Genomic DNA, 24,858 nt, shown 5'->3' on the forward strand with positions numbered 1-24,858 from the left:
AGTCTCATTATAACCTATTTCTCTCCATTATTTCCTTTTTTCCAATGCTATGCTTCTATTCAATAAACAGATAGATGTAAGAGAAATAGGAAGAAGGCTATCAAAAAATGCACAAACTGAAGAAACACAGGGCACCGATTTTCCTAAAGTGTAGAGTATGCCTGAGTTAATAAAGCCATGTTTGAAGACTCAGTTGTGAGCATACAGAAAACAAAGACTCACATGCACATTCAATGGATGTGTGCTTAGGAAAATTCGCACTTCAGAACAAGAAAGCCAATCACACTTTGAAGAAGAATCATTCTAATTTATTCTTATGAACAAGACCATAGTGCTGACTTTGCAGTTACAAAAGTTATCTGCTAAGGCAAGTCATTTAGAGCTGACAGTTAACGTACACTCAAGGGACGAGTAGATAGATGTGTGTCTTTGGGCCTGTGGCAAGGCAGCAGCAGAATAAAATCTTTGCCCTGTGGCTTTATTACATACTTCCCTAAATGAAAACTCCGTAATTAAAATCGCATTCTAGGATGAGTTTCCAGCTGCTCTTTTTTCCTTGTCAGGATATGTGTCTTAATTCCTAGTGATTTTAAACATGCTTGTTTTTCGAGATTCAAGTAATTGCATAATCTCAGATAAAATGATTTTACAAAAATGACATAGTCACTGCAGTATGTGAATGCACGTTCTATGAGCAACTATGAAGACACAGATGAAACCATCCTATGTGCCTGCCTCCATTACAGTAGTCATGTTTACTGATGACAAGGGCCAGTCCTTGAATCAGCTATGGATGCACACCGGAGCACTGGTGAATACATTTGACCTACTTCACACCCCTTCTTTAAATCCTGTATCTCTAGATCAAATGCCAAGGATATTAATTATACACAAAGAGGGATTATTTGTATTATTCCTCACAAATGAATACTATGTGTTCAGCCCTTCCAAATATGGATAGTGCTTATGAGTGAGAACACATTCTCACAGAGCCCTGAGTTCTGTGTAGACACACCTGGCACAATCATTCTCTGTCACTTTGGGAAAGACGTGGTTAACGCAGACACAAGCCAGCTGTGCTGCTTTACCAGACTCTCTGTTACCTGTATGGGGTCACAGAAAAATTTTCTCAATGAATAACTTGAAAATTTTTCCAGGCAGATGTTAAGTGTTGCCAACATGGTTGTGTGTTGCTTGCTAAGTATGTATTAAGTTAGCACTTAATTCATTGGCCCTCAGTCTTTTAGAGTTCATTAGATACCAAGTTAGCTGTAGGGATAAAGCATGAAGCATAAGGATGGACCCTAAATAAGGTTAGAACACCTCAAAATGCATTACCACCTCACTGTTATTCTACACTAAACATCCTGAGACTTTGTAAGGAGACCTCTATAGAACCAATAATATGTACTTATATTTTTTAATAGTCCAAGTGTACTAGGAACAATTGATGAATAGAAAGTGTTCAAAAGTTAAGAAATGAGCTGGGCAGTGGTAGAGCACGCCTTTAATCCCAGCACTCAGGAGGCAGAGCAGGTGGATCTCTGTGCGTTTGAGGCCAGCCTGGTCTACAGAGCGAGTTCCAGGAAAGGATCCAAAGCTACACAGAGAAACCCTGTCTCAAAAAAACAACACAACAAAAACAAAAACAAACAAACAAACAAACAAACAAACAAAAAAGTTAAGAAATGAGAAAAGGAATAGTGAACAGTATTCCTTCTTAGTACAAAATCTTTTTAAAATGACTTAGCTTTATCCAACTGAGGTATGTCTTAGCCTTACCAAGTACCCCCACCCCCTGAAAAGAATGGGCTTAGTTATAAGAAAAAATTAGATTAACAAAAAATTCAGTACTCATGGATTCAAATATTATGATCATCAAGATCCAAGTGAAATCTAACATAGTATTTTATAAAATTCTAAGCAACTTTTGCTATCCTTGAACAACACTGTATTAAGTATATCACTAGTGTTATTCTGATTTCTGTTATTATAACAAAATACTTGAGCCAATCCAAAGGAGTAAAATTTTATGTTAGCACACAGTTACAGACAGTCTAGTGTATAGGTGGTTGGCACCACTGCCTCTGGGCTGTTTCTAAGGTCATACATCATGGCATGATGCATATGGTAGGGTATCATGTAAGCAGGAAAACCAAAAAAAAAAAAACAATAAATGGCTGACATCCTAAGAGGACTAAGACTAACACACACATGGTCTTGGGAGACACTCTGGATCTGTGCTCTCTAAATTCCTTCTACATTCCAAACACTGTCTTTGAATTCTAATACTGTTTTAATGAAATAACTGATAATGAAATTACCAACTATGAACTCATGAATATTTTTTAGCATCCCCCCCATTTTAAAAATGAAAACAAGATACAGAAATACCAGAAAAAACATGACATCATCTGTCTCAACTTTCCCATGTTTGCCAATGAAAACTTAGGATCAGAAGCAGGGGACTTTCAGTTCCTAGCTGTGTGTTTCAAAAGTCATTGTGAAGTATGTGTGTGTGTGTGTGTGTGTGTGTGTGTGTGTGTGTGTGTGTGTGTTATACACATAGATATGTACGTGCGCATATATATATATATATGTCACATATCTGATTAATGCTCATGCATCAATTAGACAATATTGTTTTCCACATTTATAAATGAGGAAAAAGAAGCCTAAATAGAGTGAAGTGACCTCAATGTCATACAATGTTACTCATTATTGACTGAAGATAGCTCTAACACATTTATTTAGAGGAATCTTGCGGGCCGCAAGAATATATTATAGAGATTCAGCTGTGTATTAAAGCTATACTTTGGCTGGCCAAGGGTCTGTCAAAAGGCAAGCTATTTATTATGAATATTTGGTGTTATCCAGCCTTTAATATTCCAGCTGTCTTTTACTATGAAATTCCTGAATGGCCAAATATTTCCAGACCTGCTGAACTTCTAGGTTACTATTCCCCCTCCTGCCCCCCTACTGAGCCTAGGAGACAAACTGGCTGGAGACACAGCTTTGCTTCTTGTGCAAAGAAAGAAGCTCAGACCATCTCCTCGCCTTGAGGTCTAGCTGCTCTCCAGAGCAATTGACTGAGAACAAAAGAGGATTTTACATATCAAGGTGGAAGGTAGAACAACACTCCTGAGGGGGGAGAGAACCACTGCCCAGGGAAAGAAAGGGCAAGCATTTTTCTGTAGAAACAGAATGGCATGGCGAGAGAGAAGAGAGGATGACAGAGGTTCTGTAGAGGGCAAGCAGATTTTGGGTAGAGTTTTCTGAGTGCCAGGAGTAGAGAGTAGCAGAGATGGAGAAAGAGGATACAGAGGACGAAGGTGAGGCTGAAAGCATAGGAGTTTAGTCGATAGCAAGACTATGAGCTAGGGAGCTGGATGGAACTGTAGTTATGGAGACAAGATTTCATCCCAGAGAAATAAAGTAGATGGATATAGAGCTTGGTATGTCTAGAGTTATTCTTGCCTTGAATGCCTGGGAGCTATAGCTGAATTGATAGAATTTTGTCCTAGAGGAATAAAGTTAACAGACATAAGAATGTAGATATCCCATGCGGGACTTAGCTAAACCGTGGAACCCCTGGGACTTCCATAGAGGATGGTTTCATGTAGGTTTTATTTATAGGTTTGTTTAGTTTGGATTGGTGGAACATGCTTGAAATCTCAGCAAGGAGGTTGAGGCAGGAGGATGGATTTGAGGCCAGCCTGAGCTACATAGTGATAGTTTATCTCAAAACAACAAGAGAAGGGAAAGGTGATTCTGGGCCTGTCTTATGAACATTTAATGAATAACATGCAAGTGATACTTTTCTAATTTTATTAATACTCTCAGAGATGGTATGGAAACACAGCAGGAATGTTGACAACTTAAGGCACCACCTTTAAACTTTCTTTTTGTTTAAACTCACTAGTTCAACAGTAATTCTTTAACTACAATTAAAAACAGTTTATAGAGGAAGTGTACAAATACATATTTTAGGTGCAAAAACACAACCAAAGTCAAATTTTTATGAATGCTTTCCAGAAAGGACAGTTTTCAGTTCAGTTCATGTTTTATTTCCAATAAACATTTTGAAACTCTGCCACATTCAGCACTCTGCTTGCCAAAACTGAAAATTTAGAATCTACACTTGCTTTCTGCTTCCCAGGCACACAGAGCCATCATCTTATGCTTAATCGAGCCAATTTTTAAACTTACTATTGAGACTTTAAAGAGAATTTATTTTCAAATATGAAAAGCATTCCATGTCAGTCTGATAGGTCCATGTTGAAGGTGACAGAGATGATTGCATTCTGTAAAACAGGAGCAGCAGTGGGGCACTGGTGCCATACACTACCAGTTCCTACTGAGGACACCCACAGCAATGATACTGGAACCCTGCAGCACACTGGCATCTGCTGGCATCTGGTAACAGGATGCCAGAGCCATTTTTAAGGGCCAATGTAAGAATGGAGAAACATTCTCCTTAACCCTCCTGCTCAGAGAGATGACAATGTTAATATTTACCAGAAGAATTAATTATAGCCACCTGCTTTCAGCCAGCCTCACAGCCTTGTCCTATGACCAGAGGGGCCAGAAAAATGATGCCTGACAAGGACATGGCAATTCTGAGCTTCGTTACTGGTTTTTACAATGATAGGTTTTCTTATGGCACGTTTCTCTTCATTAACAGGAAATGTTGCTCAGGAAGAACAAGAAAGGACAGGCTTGTTCCATCTCCATCCATATGCTTTTAAAAGAATAATTTTAATGTCTAATTGAAATCTAGTGGTTGTATATATTTGTGGGTAGAATGTGATATTGCAATACATGTATACATTAAATAATGATCAAATCACAGTCATTGGTATATCCATAACCTCAGTTGGGTATCATTTGTTTGAGGCTATTTGAAGACTTTTCCATTAATCTTGTCTCTAATATTCTCTTTCAGTTCTATGAATAATACATTTTCCTTTTCAGAAACTACAATGCCATCTCGTCTTCATCACACATATTTATACAATTCCGAGGAACAAATTCATATTCTGGGAAAAACGTATTACAAAGAATCTCATAGCACCTTACTAAGACATGGGCTCTTACCCGAAATTCACCACTGTTCTTCCTCTTTCCCAACCCCCTCAAAGAGTTAAGGTTCTATGAGGAACCTTATCTAAAGTCCATCTTCCTCTCTCTATACTATTTTCTGGGTGTTGGCTCTTCCAAATTGCTGGATCAAATAGCCCTGATATTATTTCCAAGGTGATTTTTAAAGTGCATCCTCCTGTGGGGAATCACAGTGCTCATATGCATGCCCCCAGGCCAAGAAAGACTAACAGAAACATTTTTTTTTTTTGCAGGGGTTCAGTTATTTCTGGAGATTTGTTATGCAGCAAGACATGCGCACAAAGTGCACGGAAGTCTCTTCATGCACTGAATGCCGTAAAGCTAAGAGAAGAAAAAGAATAGGCTATGGGTGAGGAGTAGGGGTCTAGTTACCCTCAGAAGCAAACCTAAGGTTTCACAAATCCCTACATTTCCCCTGGCTATCCTACTCAGTGTAAATCGGTGCTTGGTAAGACAGGAGCCAAATCTTACATAATCAGATCATGTATAACTCACTTGGAGCTTTAAATATTTAGACTTATAGTATCTACTGGCTCCTCTGCCCAGGCAATGTGAAGGTTAGGGGTCAAGGCAGGAGAAAAGGCAATAGGATTCATCTACATCAAATGTCTTTTTACCCAAATAGCAGTAAACTCCATTTTTTAACCTCAGCATATGAAAACTTAACAACCCCACCCAGGACTTTATTTTTTTAACATAACTTTTTTTTAACTGATTCTTTAGAAATTTTACATCATGCACCCCAATCTCACTCATTTCCTATTATCTCCATATCTGCCCTTCACCCTTGTAGCATCCCTCTCAAAGGAAAACTAAAAAGAGAAATACTAAAAATATATATAAATATAAATAAGAATATTAATTATGAAACAAACAAAACAAATTTTTAAAAAAGAACAGAGCTTCAGAGCTTGCAGACAGTAGTGGCCAGATTTCATGATTCCATGGTTAATAAATACAAAATAAAACAAAAACAAACAAAACAAAAGCAGTAATCCTTATCAAAACTACCTTGGTACTGGATGCTTCACCTTTCAAAACAAAAGTCTCAATTTCTAGCCCAATGTCTTTGTTTTCACTGTGGCTCATTCGTTCCAGGTGTCCCTCCACTCTCCACAGTCTGTACTGATATCACCACTGTACCTAAGCCTGTAGGTCAATGGATACCCTGAACTTAAATGAGCTCCATGGGACTTGAAACAAATTAAAAAAAAAAACAGATTCAATATCAGGAGTAATTTCAGACACTAAAGTCTGAAGTTTAGATAAATCACTTAAGTAAACGGGGTCAAAGAAAATGTCTTTTCCTCTATGGTTTACTGTTCTAATATGTTTGGCAGCCTACAACAGCTTTTGCACTGATAAGAAACACGTGCCACTACCCTCTAGGGGGGGGGTCCTCTGTGGAGCAATAGTCTCCTTGTAATCATAACTGAAAGATATAGAGCCCTTTGCAATTGATGACATTTGAGGATAACTCAGAAGATCCCGCGCTGTTTCTATGCAGCTACAGATTTTCTGTCCTATGCAGCTGACTACACAAGCAGTCTCATGAAAGGATAATGAAGAACTCCAACATCATAGGGACTTACAAATTAGCTGTAAAATCTCTATTAAAGAGCAAGCTTGGAAAGTTTACGTTTTTCAATTTATTTCTAGATAATACTTATTTTACAGCTGAAGTTCATCTATATTTGTCAGCACTTTTGAATAAGGAAGGGCAATTTACAAAGAAGAGAGCATGCCGAGAATAGAGGACAGCAAGATTGTGTAGCCAGATAAGACATGTGCAATATGAGACATTTTACTTACGTTTGTGGTGTGCATGCAAGTGTGTGTTTTTGCACATTCTCACACCTGTGTTGTTGTGTATATACACACTGAAGCTGATGGTTGATATAGGATGTCTTCTAGATCATTCTATACTTTATGAATTATGCCAGGGTCTCTTTCTTAACTCAGAACTTGCTCATTCTCAGTCTTGCCAGTAGGCTTGTCTGGGAATGAATCTGTTTCCACCTCTGACTGCTGAGAACACAGGGGGCTCATACACCTGCCTGGGTTTTTATATAAGTGCCAGCATTCTAAACTCCAGCTCTCATACTTACACAGCAAGCATGTTATCCACTGAGCCACTTTACCCACTATAAAGACATTATGTTTAAAGTGTGAAGGTCTACAATGGGGCATAGGTGCTACTTTCAAAATGATTTCAATAAAACATTGAACTCAATCCACAAGATGGCAAATTACAAGAAAGTGGTTCCTTCTTCACTTGTACATTAGGACAATTAGAGTCACCAAGACAGGACCAGTGTTTGCTTGGTCTTCAGCAGCAGCAGTAACAGAACAGGGATTGAGAGCATTGCTAAGTGCAAGCCACGTTAGAAGAGGATTTCTTCATAGCCTGGGAGGTTGACAAGGAGGTTGTGAGAGTTCAAGTTAATAGGTTCTGTGATTCATAGCTACTGTTCCTGTCAAAGGCATGATAATCAGCTCTCCTTCTTCCATGGTTGACATTTTCTGCTTTAAGTAAGATCTCATATATTTGTCCTTGAATTCATCTGTCCTTATTGAGAAAATATCAGTCTATATTTGTATAACTTGGTGAACATCTGTGAAGAAAACAAAAATCAAAATTACCCAGCCTTTTCTATAACTTATGGTTCAAAATACAGTTAAAAATTAAACTAGTAATTTAATTTGATGAGAACACCCTTAAAAGCTAGGACTGATGTGCAGAGGCAGGGGATAGAAAAAACAAGAAACCAAATGTGAAAACAAATTTTCTGAAATGTGTATGTTCCTCTAATTTTCCATGATGCCCTTCCTTATGGCACAATGCACCAAATAACTTCTTGGCTTAAAAAATGGGTCATAAAAATGAAAAAATAAGTATGTATCACTTATATGCTATAAAGTAATAATAAAAAGACAATCATAATAATTTTTGTGCATTTAAAAATGTAACTATAGTACAAAACAAAACTGAGTCATAGTGAAGTTCTTATTTGTCAGCCTAGACCTGATATCACTCGCATGCCAACTCAAACTGACAACCAGTGAGTAAAGACAAACCCTGTGGCTGCACTTGAGTCTCAGTGCTACATTAATAAGCACTCCATATGGCCATGCTTCTAGATCAGCTGGTGGTCCATACACTACTGGAATCTATAATATTTCTTCATCTATAATCAATCCATCCCAAGTTTCAACTTTAAACATTTGTATTTGTGGCTTCCAAGGGGTTTTTACACCCCAAATGGTATGATCTACAAGCAAGAGTTACCGCTGAAAATTCCATTCCCTAGGACCTCATGAACTTGTTCACTGAGGCTTCTGTGTTGGTGGGAATGGCAACTTCACATTTCTGGTCTCAGTTTTCTTCTCTCCATAGGAGTATGTGTCGATAATGACTGCTGGATTGCTAATTTTTTTATATTTTATAAAATTTTTGCTTAGTTTTAAGGGCAAATTCTTTTGCTAAAATGCAGTTTGGGCATTTGAAAGAAATTCTATCAAAAACTACTAGTAGAGCTGGGGAGATGCTCAGTTGGTAAGGTCCTTGCCACACAAGCATGATGCCCTGAGTTCAAATTCCCAGAACCCACATAAAATCGGATGTAGCCATGAGCATCTGCAATCTCGGGGCTTCTCCAGCAAGACTGGAGGAGAGACAAGAGAATCCCTTAAAGCCTGTCGGACAGGTAGCCTTGTGCATGTAATAGTGACAACAAAAGAAGGTACCATCTCAAGGTGGATAGCAAGGAGTAATACCTGACGTCATCCCTCAGTAAACACGCCCACCATACACACACACACACACACACACACTCTCTCTCTCACACACTCACACACTGATTTAAAAAATACTAATAACTATGACCACAAAAATCCTTAAACAGAAAACTCTCAAAAAAATCTCTAAAATGCAAACAGATTTCTTTTAAGAACAGTTTGTTATAAATTATATTTTAAAATATATAGAGACAAGAACCTACAACTTTGGGCTTTCAGCTATACCTTCAATATAGAATTTACATGAAAGTCTTTGTTCCTAAGCTTGAATGTTTTTAATATCAAACTTTTGAAATTCTATTGCCAATCTAAACCAAGAAGAGTAAATAAAAATGTGCTGTTGTAAAACTTAGTACTTGAATAATATTTACATAATTAAGCCTTTAAAGTTTTTCCCACATAAATTATTCACCTTGGAATGGCTTTTCTAAAATAGCTAGTATCATGTCCCATTTTCAGTGCTATAAATAGAAATAGCCTGGTCTGGAAACCTTGATTTTACAGCTGGGCTTTTCTCCTCCTGAATGTTTTGCACACTATGAAAAGGAGACAATCAGGAGCACCGTCCATCCATCTATCTTTCTCAGGGTATCTCTGAGAAAACATAATTTATTCAAACATTTTTAACTACTTACTAAAATATATTTTAGGATGTTATTTTCATAAGTAAAATTTGGTAATGAGGTTTTAATAAATTACAGCCCATCACAAAATGCATAGGACAAAATACTGAACAGAAAGTAAGTAATCAAAGTTAGCAAAGGTCAACAGTGGGCTTTCTAGGAAAGAAGTGGTGACTGGATGTGTTAGAAATGTGACGGGCAGCCAGAGGCCTGAGGTGGGATGCATTCAATCCTAAAGTCTCCATGAGGGAAAGATAAATGACTGGAGAGATTTTTATCTCCAAAGAATTAGGAATAAAAGAGAGAGTAATGCGTACATCAGAGGAATGAGGTCAGAAAAATGTAGGGTCATAAAAACTGCCCTGGAGAAGCAAGTAAGAGCCCAGAGACAGTGGGAAGCAGATTAATGGCAGGTTGTGAATGGTGTGACGCAGGCAAGAGGACAGAACACTTGGCACTTCCTTCAAACTCTCCATCTCGGATCTGAAGATTTAGTCCTTGGGAAGAATATCAGATGATAGTGTTAAGGGTATGTTGAAAAAAAAAAGTGATTTAGAAGATGGTGCTAATAAATGACTCACAAGTTGCACAGGATGAAAAAGCACACTAATAGAGTAACCCAGGATTAACATACTCAAAGACACACTTCACTACACACACCTTTGGAGCATGATGAGACATTAATATTTCAAATTCAAACACTGAAGAATAATCTATAGAATACAAGAAAACTGTGTTAGGAGAGAAGCCTGACTAAAACATACACAGTTTTGCACAGCTAACAATATATCATTCAGGTGTACTAGTATCAATAATTAAAATGATCGTTACTTCATAGTAGTGACCAGGGAGTTTAGTAGAGGTCCCAAAGATTAAGTAATATTCTCAGAGAGAGGCAATAATCAAAATGTTTAGAGATTTCACCTTGAAATTTTCTTTTTTCTGTTGTTTTTTCCCCATTTTCTTTTCTTTACATCAAAGCGACTGCTACCACAACTCTCCATTTTTGAACCTTGGAATGTTATTAAAACAACCACTGCTATACAAACATGAGCTTGAGGACATGAATAAAGTGGATTATTTCAGTATGAAATGAACACGAGTTTAAAAAGCCTTTTCACAGTGGGTAATATCCTGAGGCAAGTGTTAAAAAGGGTTACATGTCACCACAGATCTTTCCTGTTATGGCTAATACAGCATGGAGTAGTCAGGGCACAAGGAACTGTCAGTCTTAACCACTTAGCATGGAAGTGTGACACTTACAGGCTTTATCATCTCCCTATAAGCCCCAGGACAATTTAGTCATAAACTTAGTATTTCAATTTCCATAAAAGGAAATGGTAAAAATGATAAAAGGCTTCAGAGAGCAAAAATAATCTTAAATTTCTGATATATATTAGACATTCCCACATTAAAAAAAAAAAACCCTGGCATTGACTCCAAATCACAATTATAAAAGCATGGCAAACAAATAATTAAACATACATGTAGTTGTTTGGGAGGTGCCAGTTATTGTTCAATTTTTAGCAGTGATAACATTTACACACTAAGTATGGACAGAAGAAAGTCTAGTCATTTTCTGTAGTTTTTCAATGATCTCTGGTGGTTAATTAGATCATATTTAGTGTTTATTTAAATCACAGTGTATTTACACATTATGAAAGCTGAAAACCTGGTCATGCTAAGTTGTAGGAGTTGTAATCTTAAAAAATGTGAATTATTATTATTATCTTTGAATATAGGCTGTGTTAGGAAGTTTACAGATAACTACAGAGAGTGAAAGAAGGAGGGTAAAAGAGGCAACACCATACATGTATGTGCAGATTAAGGGCACTAGATCCACATATGGTGATGGTGTTAGTGTTTACTTCCAAGTGCATAAGCAATGGTGATGCTGAAGAGCAGAAGCACCTGCTCGGCAGCTGGCATGGCTGATCTCAGTCCCATGGTTTCCTACATAAAAGGTGCTCTCCATACACAATGAAAGGGTTTTCAGGCGTGGGGAAAGAAATTATTACATACTCTTGAAAATGAATACAACTAGAAATAATCATATGAAGCAATTAAGTCAGTCCCAGTTAGTCAAGTATAACATTCTAGAATTTCTGGGTCCAGGCTTGTAGACACACAAAATCATACATGTAGAGATCACACAAAAGCAGAAGAATGGGACTAGTACTTGGGAGGGAGGACAGTAAGGTGAGAAGCATATGCTCCGAGTCCATTAACTATGTGTATGAACATGGCTCCATGTAAAAAACAACAAGAAGCAATTTGTTCAGTCTTCCACACAGTAAAAAGAGTAAACTTATTTCACTGCACTTAAAATAGCAGGACATATTGTTTTGTTTTTTCAAATTTGTCTTTACCTGTTTATTGATGTGAACAAGCCAAAACCCATAATTAGTAGTAAATACATTAATATCACTCACCACAGATTTAGCTCCTCATCATTCTTGCCTGAGGGGAAGCTAGGAGAAAGATGTGGAAGCCACTCTGTGCCTTAGGGAAAACTGTATTGGACACACTCATCAAACACATTCTAGCAGGAAGCGCTCAGGAGACATACACTGATTCAAATTAACTGCCAGGGAGCCAGTGGCAATAAGAGCTTTCCTCAAGTGCCTGAGCTCTGTGGTATGATGTGGTATAATGGCTCCTAAAGAATTCTTTGTCTTTAATCTCCAAACCTATGAATCAGGGTAGGTTACATAGTAAAAGGAACATTGATGCCGTTAATCACCTGATCTTAAGATAAGATTAGTCTAGATAGGACAGGTGGCCTTGATGTAATCAAAAGTTTCCTTACAAATGAAGGGGAAATCCAAAATAGCAGAGATGGAAATGTAGAAGATACTTGGCCTGGTGCTCCTGGCTTTGACGGTGGGTCTATGAGCCAAAGAAATTAGTTGGCCCTAGAATCTGGAAGACAAGGACATGTAATCTCCTCTAGAATTTTCACTAAAGAAGACAACTTTCCCAATACTTTGATTTTAGACCCCTAAGACAGATTTTGCACTTCTGATTTACAGAACTGCAAAATAATGCATTTGTCTTGTCTTTTAATATTAAACTTGTAGTAATTTTTCAAAACAGCAGTAGGAAACCAACAAAAGCACTACTAAGTCAGAAGTAAGCAGAGGAAAAGGTCCTCTTTCTCAAGTTAACAATAGCACCATGATTGAAGGTTTCCATTCCCACAATCATTTGTAGCTTTTCTATTGAAAATACACACTGTGTAAATATTATTTGGCATGAAAGAAAATAACTGAGTTTATGCAAAATATATAAATTTTGTTTTCTCTATGTAGTTGTTTTACTATGACCATGCAAAATAAAAACCACACATAAAGATCTTTTAAAAGGTAAGCATTTTAATCAATTCATTCTGGAAAGTAGACATTTATTTCTTGTTTTTTTTTGGGGGGGGGTTTCGAGACAGGGTTTCTCTGTGTAGCTTTGTGCCTTTCCTGGATCTCTCTCTGTAGACCAGGCTGGCCTCAAACTCACAAAGATCTGCCTGCCTCTGCCTCTGAGTTCTGGGATTAAAGGCGTGCGCCACCACCTCCCAGCAACATTTATTTCTTAAGTTACAAATTAATATACTTGAAAAACATTACTTATTAAAAAGTCTACTCATTTCACAAATTAACTGCATTATTTCCTAAAATACTGGAATACTAACAGTTAACAGAAAATAAAATCTTTTGATCAAATGTTTTAAATATATACTAGAGCAAAAATCACTATCCTGAGGTTATGTACAATATTACTTTTATTGTTTCACTTAAGTGTATTTCTATAATAACTTAACATTAGGAGTATCTCAGAGAGAGCATATGCTATTAACATAAAATTATAAATAGGAGAAGGACCCAGCATCAACAGTGTAGCAGAAACCAAAGGCCTTGACCCACACCAATGACTCTTTGCAATGAATACTTGCAAGTAAAGTTATATGGATAAAAGGCTTTCCTGGGTGACTCATTGTGGCACGCTACAGCTTCCATGACAAGGTCGATTTTTTTCTATTTTTTAATTTTTTTCTCTTAAATTTTATTTTATTTTATTTTTTGGGGGGAGGGGAGGTTGCAAGGACAGAGGGCAGATATGAAGGGAGAGGGAAATGAATGGGATACAGATTCATGATGTGAAAGACGGAAAGTATAAATGAAAAGAAAGTTAAAAAATAAATAGAAGAAGGAGAGAGGGATAAAAGGAAAGGAGGGAGAGAGGAAAGGGTGGAAGAAGAGAAGAAAGAAGAGAAGAGAGGTGTAGAGAAGGGAAGGGAGAAGAAGAGAGGAGGGAGCCATGGGGAGAAGGGCAGAGCAGGGAAGTGGGGAGGGGAGGGAAGGAGAGGAAAAAGAGAACATATATGTGTAATTGTTTTCTTCTGCAAAGCAAAAGGTGCTATTATCATTAACTTTAAAGTCAGCAATAGTGTTCTAAGTGCAGAGCCAGGACTTTCTTTGCTTCCCTCTGTTCTGTTGTCCTAGCTTTCCTTGTGTGGAGAGTACAGGCATGGCAAACGTCACGAGAGACTCTTCGAAGGTATCACCTTCAAGGTACAAGCTCATCTTTTTAATCCCTGATGTTACTCTCAGACTCTTCTTCTTTAGATTGTTGCTCCATTACCTACTCTGCGTCCCATAGATAAAGCGACAGATGGTGAGAGCCAAGACATGTTGCTCTGGTTTGGGGTTCTTTGAGCAAACCATTTAATAAAGAGCACTAGTACCCCCCCCCACACACACACACACTTTCACTTCTTCATTTTTGTATTGAAGACAACGGTTTCAGTGATTTCTGAAGTATTTTGGAATATGCAATGCTGGGATTCTAAGGACTCTGAGCTCTAAACCTATCAACCTTTTACCCTTAATGTTTCTGGTCCTCATGTGGAAAGCTTATGCTATGGCTTCGCTAGTTATGGCTTCAGTTCATGAGATACTTCTGCAAGAAGGAAATAGTCCATGAATCAATTAATTGCTAATGAAATGATACAAGAAAACTAAGAGATTTTAAGGGTGGATGTCTTTTTGAACCCACCATGTGGAAGATAGACCTGCTTATTGCCATGAACTATGACACAGCTTGGAACACAAAAATAATTTTGTACTCATAACTTAAATTCATCCAAAAAATAAATTTGGGTAAGGATGGAGAGATTTGTATGAGCCATTTTAAAGGCAGCTTAGATATTACATGCATCTTTGAGTCTACCTAGCCATTAATGTATATTGTCATACAAGTAAGTAACCTTCCTAGGAATTGCTATTTTCTGTGCTGGCCTCTAGACTACAGGAGAAGTTTTTCTCACTGTTGAGTATGATATTAAACCCTTCCCATTTGTACAGAAATGGTATGATTTCTAAGAAGTGAGCAAAAAAACACTGTGTATCAGTTCTTTGTTAATTATCTAGGCCTCCTTCACCCTGCCAAATCATTATAGGATACAGAGTAAATAGGAAAAAAAATGTTAAGCTAGCAACACAAACCTTCCTGTAACAGCTAAACAGACAGCTAGAGACCAAACAATCCATCCACATGTCCTGTGCCCCTAATTTGTACTAGCCTATGACCAAGTTTTCCACATTACTCTTCTTTTTTCTTTCATTGTCTTTCAAGGTGGTACTGTTAGATAAGATTGGCCTGCTTCTGCTTAATTTCATACCTTTTCCTGTGCTCGGACACATTTCTCTCTACCTGTTCATCATTCAATATCTTTTGACAATATTTTCCATGTAGAACTCTTTATTTTCCAAAATCCAATCTCTTCTATAGTTCAAATTCTTGGACTCAGGTCTATACCACCCATAAGACCACTAGTAATCAATTCCTACGGGCAATTTATTAATCTTTGATATTTTTCCATTCTTGACTCTTAAACTATGGTCTCCAATCAAGAAAAGACCATAGACATGGAGGAGAGAAATCTCCCATATGGATCCATTATGACAGAATATTCAAAATTTCCCAAGATATCAGAGTATAGAATGGGTACCATTCTTCTAAGAGTTAGAGAAGACTATTGTAGATGGTTGTGTGACATATTGCCTTTAAGTATTTCATTTATTACATAGATTTCAAGTAAGCAATGATCTTGTCTGTAATATACTCACATATCAATAATATCTTATAATGAGTACATTGTGAATGCTAAGTAGGCATATGCATTTTAAGTGTGTGTCATGGAGCAAACCAGTTTGCTTTGCCCTTGACCTTCCTATTTGTAACTGCTCTTGCTACTCAAATCTTCCTTCTGTTTTGAAGAATGCGTCATTTGTCCTCTTAGCAGAGGGCTAATCTCTACCAAGATATAGCATACAGAAATAACTGCCAAGCATCAGTAGTTTATCTCAGATAAGTAAACAAGGTCAATGTTAGTATTCATACTCATTGTTCCTCTCTTGGATCTGAATTGGATTCTCATACCTGATCAGATACACAATGTTAGACAGGGGCTGGGCTTTCTACTGGTGAATCCAGTTGTTTGGAAAGATGTAGGATGATAAGGTATCAACAGCTCAGAATCACATTGGTTGTCCCATCTTCAATTATGAAAAATGATTTCTCGCATCCTTGTGAATGAATGAATTCCTAACTAATCTTTGAGCATTATTCATACATAATAAATGTATTTGATGAATGATTGCTTCCTTGACAAGAGTGGGTGTTCATACAAACTTGGAAGGTGCTTACAAATGGCTATTTCTTTTCCTTCTTTCCTCTTGTGCATTGGTTAGTCATCCTGCTTACATCTATAAAGTTTTTGATATATTTTAATAGGCGTTTATTTGAGATGTTGCCATAGCAAACTGTTAATTAATTAAAGGCAAGGTCTATGCTACTTAAACTTATTTTAAAAGGGCCACCAGATAACTTGTGTCTAACCTCTACCAAGGCGTGGTATATGTACTTTGAATTTTAATTATTTAGTTCAGATTTATAGACTGGCTCTAATTACTGTGAATGATCAAAGGCAGCTTGTCAGGATGCTGGCTGGTCATTTGGAACAGACCTTTGGTTGAGAAAACAGAGTTGGTGAGCTAAATTGCATGCCAAGATCCCAAGGATGTTGTATTTTCATTTTTTGAAGTCTTTGTTCCAGAGAACAGTAGATAACTAGGTTAAGAGAATATGAGTCCAGTTTTAAAGATTATCTTAACTATTTTACTTAAAAAAAAACAACAACAACAACAGATGATTAGGTTTAGAGAATACGAATCCAGTTTCAAAGATTACTCTTTAGAGTATATGCAAAAAGACCATAATTTTGTGAGAATTTCATACTGAGTATCAGCTTAGAGTTATTGCACTGCTCTGATAATCTTCCCTCCTCATCACTGCAAAACCTCATCTTCCAGCTTTCACTAGTCATGGGCTTCTAGAGGATCAGAGAGGCTGTACTTCCATGGGAGGTGGCTGGTGCAGACTATTGAAGGCAAGCCACAATGAGGCAGGTCTACACTCCCCATGGGGGACCCAGCACTAATGTAGGCTATTTTCTACTGGCATGGCAGATTTCAGGAAAGACACAATTTGGAGAGTTACTTTTCCTCAGAGAGTTTTATTTAAGATATAGAGGATCATAATTAAGAAATATTTCAAAGGAAATAAGGGTTGAAGGGAAACTGGGAGCTGCCAGCGAGAGACCAATAGGGAGACGTAATCACTAGTGCAAAATCTCTAGCAGCCAATGCTGTTCATTAGAGAGATGACACACACACCCCTGCCCATGAAACAGAGCACACACTCAGGAAAATCAAGTGTCAGGAGCACATGAAGTTGCTATATATTCTTATTTACACCTTACCCTTGGGTTGAATATTAAAGATCTAGATGGAGCAAAAAGTCAGTAAGAGAAAATGAGTTAAAAGAAAACACATATCAAACAAACAAACAAATAAATAAATGGTAAGAGTACACTTCCCAGTGTGGGGATGAAATGGGCCAACAGCATAGGAGGGGGAGGTAGGAAGGGAGAAATCCCTTAAAATTGAATGAGAAAATAAACTTATACATTAGATTATAGTATAACTACACTACTCAACAGCAAGAATTGTGAAAAGTCAATGAATTAATTAATACCTTATAGTATATAAAAAGTATGGTTCAGAGGCATGAAGGGCAGTCTCACAGAGCTTGTTTCAAAGGATAACAATGACAAAGAAACACGTTGCCATCTGCTCCTGTCTTACTGAGTCTAATTTGCTCAGGAACTAGTTATGTCAGCAGTCATAGATGACACATGTAACACAAAGCCCACCTTCTACACTGCTTTTCCTGCTAAATGAAGCTAGACTCAATATGTGATTTCTAAACATGGTAGAGGGGAAAAGAGACTACAAAAGTATATTATCCAGTGTTAGGCCCCATAAGGCCCAGGTGTGAGGCCCCAGTGTAACTTCCTGAGCCTAGCTCGAAAGTTTGGTGACCTGTCTTCGGACAGGACTTCTGCATGTGAGTGACTCAGCTCAACCCGACCTAGAATCACTTCTACCTAGTAACTGCTGAGATAGCATCATCTCATCACCCCAACCTATGTACGTCCACTCCTAATGCAATAAAATGAGTTCCTGCTTTGACAAGACTCCCAGCTCAATGTGCTCCTCTCTGGTGGACAGGGGAGGTCTGGGCTGTCGACACTCACCATCCCGCTCAGCCCCAGGGAGAGACTGGCTGGACCAGTCCTGCCTCAGCCCTACCTGTCGGTCAGCCCGACAATCCAGATGCATTTCTAAAGTTTTATTTATTTAAATTTATTTTATGCACATGAGTACTTTGTCTGTTTTTATGTCTGTGCACCATGTGCATGCAGTGCCAGCGAAGGTCAGAAGAGGACATCGGATCCGCTGGAACTGGAGTAAGAAATGTAAGCCACCCTCTGGATGCTGAGACCCAAACTCATGTCTAAACAGCTGAGCCATCTCCTCAGCCCCTCAAATGCAGTTACCAACTTGCTTTTCTTCTGATTCATAAGAAAAGAAGGAAAGAAAGTGGTAAAGGAAGGAGGAAGGAATAGAGGAATGGGAGAGAAGAAAGTAACTTTCACAAAACATCTGTAAGACAATCAAGGGAATATAAATTAAATATGAACTAGGCATTCGAAATTAAAAAATTGTAGCAGTTGGGTAGGAGATATGACAAGACTGTGTTAAAATGTACTTCTACCTGACTAATGTGTGTTGCTATATATTTACGGAAATAATACAATGCCTAAGTGTTCCAAAGGGTAGACTGGAGAGGAGGCAGTTCTGTGGTTCCTCACTTCCATGTGATATGCAAGGACGTATGAGGGTATGGATATACACAATCACTTTTCCTAAAGAAATTACTCCAGAATGGGAAAAAAGAAGAGAAACAGACTTAAAATGTTGGAAAATGAGTTAAATGTTGAATGTGTGTCATTGGTACTTAGGCACAATTGTCTATATTCTCTACATATACATATGCTTAAATTTACGAAAATAAAAGTTTAAAATGAATGAAATTTCCAAATGCGTAGGATATTTTTAATAGATTCTTTGTTTTATTTTTTTAATGTATGTGGTAGCTTCCCTCAATGATAAATGTAGCATATTACCTATAATTAGTAGTATTATAACTTAACCCCTTAGAAGATGGTTTGAAATAAAAAAAAGTAATTAATTGATTAAAGAGATTTTCTTGAGGAAAAGAGATACCCTTCCACTGATGACATATTTAGGGATTGCAAGTTCTAAGTATGCTTTGATATAATGGTTAAGGATCAGTTTACTAAAATCTCCAATGAAAACATCAGAATTTGTGGACATGGAGAAGTGGAGCTGGTGCCTACATGGAGTTTTCACTCTTATGTTCTAGTCTCTTTGGTGCTGGAAGGTACTCTACAGGATACTGAAAGAGAAACATGGACAGCAACCCATCCACAAAATCTTTTACAATCTATCCTATGTGAAAAATATCCTAGGGCAATGGTGGCACAGAACTCGTGAGAACAGGTAACCAATATTTGATTTGACTAGAGACCCACCCCTTCAGAAGGAATCCATATCTGACATGGCTTGGGTATCCAAAAAACAGAGACTAGATAGTGCTGTGGGAGGTTCTGTATGGCAAATGTGTTGCTAATTAGTCAATAAATAAAACACTGATTGGCCATTGGCTAGGCAGGAAGTGTAGGCGAGACAAGGAGGAGAATAAAGCTGGGAAGTGGAAGGCTGAGTCAGAGAGACACTGCCAGCCACCACGATGAGAAACAGCATTTGAAGATGCTGGTAAGCCACGAGCTACGTGGCAAGGTATAAATTTATAGAAATGGATTAATTTAAGATATAAGAACAGTTAGCAAGAAGCCTGCCACGGCCATACAGTTTGTAACCAATATAAGTCTCTGTGTTTACTTGGTTGGGTCTGAGAGGCTGTGGGACTGGCAGGTGAGAGAGATTTGTCCTGACTGTGGGCCAGGCAGGAAAACTCAAGCTACAAGATAGCCCAGAGACCTAGGGTAAAATCAAACACTGTGCATCTAAAAAAATCAATAAAATGATTCCTAATGGTATTCATATATCGGTGCCTTATCTAGTCATCACCAGGAAAATTTCATCCAGCAGCAGATGGGACAGATAAAGAGACCCACAGCCAGACATTATGTAGAGATGAGTCTAAATTGGAAGTCCCCATCAAAGTTTTCCTCTCAGAGCTCAGGGAATCCCATGGAAGATTTGGTGCAAAGACTGTAAGAGACAGAGGGGATGGAGGACACCAGGAAAACACTGCCCTCTGAGTCAACTAAGAAAGGCACATATGAGCTCGCAGAACCTGAAGCAGCAAGCACAGGGCCTACAGGGGTCTATGTCAGGTCCTCTGTCTGTATACTATAGGTACTAGCTTAGTGTTTTTATGGGACTCCTGACTCTGAGAACAAGTGGGTCTCTAACTCTTTTGCCTGCTCTTGGAACACTTTTCCTCCAGTTGGGTTGCCGTGTCCAACTGGGTTGACAGTTTTTGCTTCATCATAGTATATTATATTTTGTCATGTTTTGTTGTTATCTCTTAGAAGCCCGTCCTTTCCTAATGAAAGACAGCAATGGAGTAGATCCAGACAGAAGGGGAGGTGTGGAGGAACTGGAGGGGGAGTAGAAGGAGGGAGAACTATAACTAGTACTTATTTCATGAGAAAACAATCTATTTTCAATATAAAAAAAGAAAAAAGAAGAAATATGGACTCGATGAAAGGCAGAGAAACGTACAGAATGTAAATCAAAGGCTGGGAGGAATGCTCTGTGAACAACAGGGCTTTCTTACAAACTCAGTGCTGCTTTCCCACTCTTGATGCAACAAACAAACAAACAAACAAACAGAAAACAACTGCAAAAAGTTGTGGATGATTCTACAGAGAAACAAATTAGAAAAGTTGAAATATCAATGTAAAGAAATATTTGGATACTTCAATCAAGTCATCTCATAGTTAATTTACTTCATCACGTACCTATCCATTATACATCATAAAATGGACCTAGATTCATCCAAAAGTTCCTTTACAGTAAACAAGAAATAAAACTTCTATAAAAAAGAATTGTGTCATATTCCAGTTGGCAATAGTTTCTTTAGTGAGATGTGTATTAATGGTACTCCCTAGAATTAATGAAATGCAGTATCTGAAAGTGGAAAATATATGAAGGCTTAATAAATTTGGGTGTGTTAGTTAATAATTCATGTCTATTGCAAAAAAAATACAGATTATCAAAATATACGTTCAATGTTAGGGGATGTTTTGAGGTATAATCCTAATGTTACATCATGCACTAAAACTAAAGACAGAAAAAAAAGAATCATAGTATTTCACTGGGCTGCTGTCATTGAAACCTGTATTCACACACACTTACTGGGAAGACCTCTTCCAGCTCGAGGGCTGAATCATCGTCAGAACTGCAGTCAGTTTGCATGGCAGAAAGGTTCTGCGTTACTCTGAAGATCTGTAACAAACAGAGCTGCTAACTATGAAAACCAAGGCCTGCTAACTATATGATTTACACATCTATAATCTCCTCAGGCCTGCAATTAACAACTCTTTAAATGTAAAGTTCTAATACATATGAGGTAATATTTCACCACATAGTCATAAGAAGGACTCACAGCTCCCACATTTTATTTTAACTATGCAAAATGAAGGAATGTCTAATTAGTAATACTACCTTAATCCCATTCCTAGATAGAAAAATAACCAGACTTCTCCTGGGGATTACATTATATAAAATCTATCATTTTCTAATTAATTTTATTTCTTATTTAATCTCAATCTTCTGAAGTAGTCAATGATTCTGATGCTACTTTAAATATATTAAAATAAGTGAGAAGCCTTTCCTTTCTTTATTGAACTTTTTTTGCCTTGTTTTCAATAGATTATCATTCCTGGGTGAAAGTGAGTTAAGTGAGTTTGGATATGTTTGGACATGGTGACTATTCTAACAAATTTGCTTACTAATTATTTTAAAATGGAAGAAAAAGTCATACCATAAAAAGCAAATAATAAGAGAAAACAAGGATAGAAAGGGGAAGGGAAAAGAGAGAGAATGTAGAGAAAATCTGCTTTTCTTTTGCTGGAATAGTCTAAGAGGGGATAAAAAGAAAGCCTGGCAACTTTAACTCTGAATCCTTCAAGTTATCACATGACTCCCTTTATGTAAGTGACAACATTCATATTCTGAGCATGCCTACCAACTATCCTTGTTCTTCATCTGAAGCTGTCTTTCATGAACCTGCCAACATAAAAGGAATAAACCATTAACAAAACAATAATGATATATATCAGAAGCCAATTTGTCTCGATATCAATGGTAGGCACGCTATTCTCTGTTAAATAAATGTTCTCTCATTTTACAAATATTTGTTTAATGCAGATGCAGTAAGAAATAAACTTTTTAATAGGCTATTTTATGACTGTGCTAAAAAAGTAATTAAATACAAATTGAATTAAAAATTAGAAATAATCCCAGTACTATCTGGTAGTACGGAAAATAAATTACTTTCTGTTTTGAATAAAATATCCCCCTATGTGTTCCTAAAGATGTTCTTCATGAAACTCATCCATGCTCCATACAGCCCAGGAGGGCACATAATGGTCACACCGTTGCACAGTGGGATACCCCACTAGAACTAAATATAAGACACCTTTGATTTCCTTGCTGAGGACTGTCTAACCTAATTTTAGATAACCTGAATCTTTCCCTGTGTGAGTTTGTACAAATGAAGCTCTGGTTCTATTGTCCTAGAAGCAGAGAAAAATATGCATAAATTGACCTTTAAACGACTGTTTTGATAAAAATATAAAGGGGAAAAAATTGTACAGGCACATACATACACATACCTGTGCCTTCAACCTTTCTAAGAGAATTAAATTTAAAATGCTATACTCCTGGATGGATACTGCTTATAAAACAACCACTGACATTTAAATAAGTTAGTTTTCTATCCAAGGGAATATTCAGAAGTGTGATCTTTTCCCAACAGAGCTGCCATTTACCTCATTCTTAAAAATAAGAATATTTTGTTTCAAATTTGTCTTAATCAACTTGTTCATTATTCATCCTTTCTGTGATCAATGTGGATATGAAACAAAAACACAAGGAGCAGCTCAGAGGAGGCAGTGAGCACGTGACTTCCCTCGGCATGCATGCATTTCAGGAGCAGTCTTTGCAGGTCAAGACTCTACTAATGAGCCATATAATACTGTCTTCAGTGAAATTAATACTGTACTTTCTACACATGCATTATGGCTAAGCTTGTGCACTACCAACATTTTCTTAAGAACTCCAAACATCAGACATTTTTACTAAAGTCATAAAAATACAGAGCATACCACCATCTGTGCTGGAATTATATGAATTGTACATTTCTGTTTTTTTTTTTATTTCCTTATTGTAGTCAAATAATGACATCAACATGGACCTGTAAGAACTCCCCAGTGCCATGATTTCATGTTATAAGAAAGTCACTGGGAAGTGAAGAGATGCTTTACTTACTGTTCATTATCTCTCAAGAGTAGCTGGATGAGACATATAATAAAGTCCAGCAGATTATGCACAATATCAACACAACATAGAACAAATACATCAAGAATATTCTTTAGGGTATCATGAACCGTCTTGATTTTTTTTAGGAGAGTTGAGGTAAATGTCATAGTCTCACTGCAATAAATCTGTTTGACATTACTGAAATCACAACTAACATGTAGGTAGATGATTTTATCTGTTTTTTGTTTTCTATCTATTTATCTGTATTTGGTTTATACTAATTATAACACAAATAGATGTTTATGTAATAAATTCAGTGTGTTCTTTAATTTTTACAAGAAATTTTAATATAATGCTACCGATGTTAATGTTATCTATGTTTTATTAGTAGTAATATTTTATTAATAATATAATTAGTAAATTATCATCAGTACTGTTAGAATAAATATTGTTAGTATCTTATTATTAGCAGTAGTATTTTCTCATTCATTACTATTAGCTCTGGACAAATGAGAAATGAGATTGTGAGGGCAAACGCCTAGTGTTAACTCCCAATATAAACACTACACACAGTACCTTTCCACTTCCCGCTATGAGATGATATGTGGAAAGGTCTCCGTATCAGAGAAGGACATAAGCTAAAAGTCAGAGGTACAGTCAGAAGGAAGATAAACAAGAGAAAATATTTAAATCAGGAAGAAGTGAGACAAACTAAACAAAAATTCACACTTTACATCAGGGGCAGCTGAAGGACTTCAGGCAATAGAACTGTGGGCTGTATGCAAGGAATTCCTTGGCTTAGCACATTGAGTACTGAGAAGAGAGAGGAAGGTAGCTTAGTAATAAGTTGAGGGTCCCTAAGAATTCTAAAATCGGACAGCATTGAAATCAAAAGCTAAATACAAACCAGAGTAAATGGTGTTATACAAGCACAATGGAAGGAAATTTGCAAAATTGAGACTGGGTCAAGAATTTATTATCTCATGAATGCCTAGTGCCTGAAAGATGTGGGAATCTGAAAAAAAAAAACCACTAGGATCAGATTATCTGAAGGTCTGACATAGTGAGCTAAATTAAAGAATACTACTTCAGGAATATAATCCTGCAAAGATCTGCACAGTTGCCTATCTGATCAGATGGAAAATAAACCAAATACAGTATATGTCTCGGCTGCACTAACCATGAATATCTTCTAAGCATACCCAATCCTGGGTCCCCTTTGTCTACATCACATATGTTACTCAACTTCTCAGCATGATGAATGACACAGTGAATGTATTAAATAGCAGCATATTTGAGGGAGGGTTACAATACATCAA

At 37.2% G+C, this 24,858-nt stretch overlaps 1 long non-coding RNA gene across 1 annotated transcript; it reads right to left on the reverse strand.

The window, feature by feature from the left end:
* Window positions 1–3,814: 3,814 nt before the first annotated feature.
* Window positions 3,815–14,192, reverse strand: LOC131906600 (uncharacterized). The gene is made up of 3 exons (XR_009378150.1): window positions 10,203–14,192; window positions 9,332–9,513; window positions 3,815–7,736 (listed from the first exon to the last, which is right to left on the reverse strand). It is a non-coding gene; the product is annotated as an uncharacterized LOC131906600 (long non-coding RNA).
* Window positions 14,193–24,858: the final 10,666 nt, after the last annotated feature.

The sequence above is a fragment of the Peromyscus eremicus genome, chromosome 3 (assembly GCF_949786415.1).
Source record: "Peromyscus eremicus chromosome 3, PerEre_H2_v1, whole genome shotgun sequence".
Classification (NCBI taxonomy): Eukaryota; Metazoa; Chordata; class Mammalia; order Rodentia; family Cricetidae; genus Peromyscus; species Peromyscus eremicus.